Source organism: Otolemur garnettii, unplaced genomic scaffold (genome assembly GCF_000181295.1).
Source record: "Otolemur garnettii isolate 467f Iridium unplaced genomic scaffold, OtoGar3 scaffold00127, whole genome shotgun sequence".
Lineage (NCBI taxonomy): Eukaryota > Metazoa > Chordata > Mammalia > Primates > Galagidae > Otolemur > Otolemur garnettii.
Window position 1 is genome coordinate 2,162,721 of NW_003852522.1, and position 2,572 is coordinate 2,165,292.

The window sequence follows — 2,572 nt, forward strand, 5'->3', positions numbered from 1 at the left end:
CCTATAGAGCTGGTCTTGTTGTGGCAAATTTCCTCAATGTTTGCGTATGAGTAAAAGATTTGATTTCTTCATCAATTTTATTTTATTTTTATTTATTTTTTTGCAATTTTTTTGGCCAGGGCTGGGTTTGAACCCACTACATCTGGCATATGGGGCTGGCGCCCTAGTCCTTGAGCCACAGGTGCCACCCTATTTTTATTTTTTTTAGAGACATAGTCTCACTTTGTTGCCCTTGGTAGAGTACTATGACATCACAGCTCACAGCAACCTCCAGCTCTCAGGCTTAGGTGATTCTCTTGCCTCAGTCTCCCGAGTAGCTGCGACTACAGTCGTCCGCCATAATCCTTGGCTATTTTTTTGTTTGAAGTATGGCTGGGGCTAGGTTGGAACATACCACCCTCAGTATATGGGGCCAGCACCCTACTCACTGAGCCACAGGCGCCACCCTCTTCATCAATTTTAAAGCTTAGTTTAGTGGGATATAGAATTCTGGATTGAAAGTTATTTTGTTCAAGTAGATTAAAGGTGGATGACCATTGTCTTCTGGCTTGAAAAGTTTGATTAGAGAAGTCTGCATTTACCCTGATGGATTTTCCCCTATAGGTCATTTGGCACTTACTCCTGGCAGCTTCCAAAATTTTTCCTTTTGTCTTGATTTTGGACAGATTCATCACAATGTGTCTCGGAGAAGCTCTATTAGGACTGAGGCGACCTAGGGTCCAATATCCCTCTGAAAGGAGTGTGTCAGAATCTTTGGTGATATTTGGGAAATTTTCATTTATAATATTCTCTAGTATGGCTTCCATTCCTTTGGGGTCTTCTTCCCCTTCTGGGATACCTATAACTCATATGTTTGAGTGCTTCATAAAGTCCCATAATTCTGTCAGTGAACGTTCTGTTTTCTCTCTCTTCTTTTCTGCCTCTTTAACTATCTGAGTTATCTCAAGAGCTTTGTCCTCTACCTCTGAGATTCTTTCTTCTGCATAATCTAATCTGTTGTTGATACTTTATATTGCATCTTTAAGTTCCCTAATTGACTGCTTCAATTCCTTCATCTCTGCTATATCCATTCTATATTCTTCATATTGTTCATCTCATATTTGATTCTGGTTTTAGATTTCCTTTTGGCTATTTTCCACTTTCTCAGCAACTTCCTTCAATGTTTTCATCATCTGTATTTTAAATTTCCCTTCTGTCATTTCTAGCATTTCTTTATAGGTGGAATCCTCTGTAGTAGCTACCTCTCAGTCCCTTAGGGGGGTTGCTCTGGACTGGCATTTCATGTTGCCAGGATTTTTCTGCTGATTCTTCTTCATGAGTGTTTTCTTTTCATCTGTTTCCTTGCCCTAATTTTCCTTTCACTTCCTCTAGTTCTTTAAGTTACCGTGCCTCTGGCCTAAGGTTTTGATGAGTCCTTTTGGTACAGGACCAGAAGAATGAGAAGATTGAAGAGCAAGAGGGGAAAAAAAGATTTAAAAAAGAAAGAAAAAAAGGCAAGGAGAGGGGGTGAGTAAAAGGAAATATTGACAAAAAGAAGAGAGGCTCAGAAAGAGGGAGACAGGAATAATATAGGTGTATAGTAGGGTACTTTGATCCAACCTTAAAACCCCCCAACCTCTGAAGGTGTGGAGTTTGGTGGTTCCCTTGAGGTCTGCAGCTCTTTGTGGCCTTTTCAGATACAGTACCCCATCTCCATCACATAGAGAGGAAAGACAGAAATACTATAAACCAAACCAAACCAACCAAACAAAAACCCTTATGGGATAAAATTGGGGGAAAAAAATAATAGGGACAGAAACACTAGGAAAAATGAAGTTCTAATTGTTAAAGGAAGCAACAATGGAATATTTAAACTAGAAAAATGAAGAAAGAAAAGGAAGGAAAAAGAAAAAAGGAAAATCTAGAGGGACAATGTTGAAGTTACAAAAAAAGAAAAAGAAAAAAAACCCCAAACAAAAACCAAAACAGTATATATATCTTGTTGAATATTATCCAGGCAACAGGTGATCTTCTGGGGTATGAGTTGTTAATCACAATGCTGATACAGCTGTACGAGATGGAGACTGGAGGCCTCTGCTGATTTTTCAAATCCCACAGGCTTGAGAGGCTAAATGTCTCCTTAGCCTGCTTAAGAAACACTTTAAACTGTTATCCTTGACTAAGCAGAGGTTTTCCCAGGAAAGCACTTGTCACTGGGATCTCTCCTGAAGTGGCTGCCTGCTTATCTAGTGTGCCAAAACTGGTCTCACTCTATGCCCCTGAGGGCTAAGGCTATAATTTGCCAAACACTGAGATCTCCACTCTACCCCAGTGTCTCAGTCTCTGCCTTTGGGCTGCTCAGTCACTAGGTTACTCGCCCAAGATCTCCTGGCTAATCCTCACTCTGCAACCCTGAGGGCAAGGGGCAGTTCTCCCATAGTGGCGGTGCAGGCGGCCCACAGCTGAACAATATTAGCTCCCTTCCAGCTCAACAGCTCAGTCTGGGGCCCTAGACAATGCTCAAAGTCATCCACACTCTCACCCAGGATCTCCCAAGGAAGTTCAATTGAGTGCCCAAGCCCCTCCTACAAAA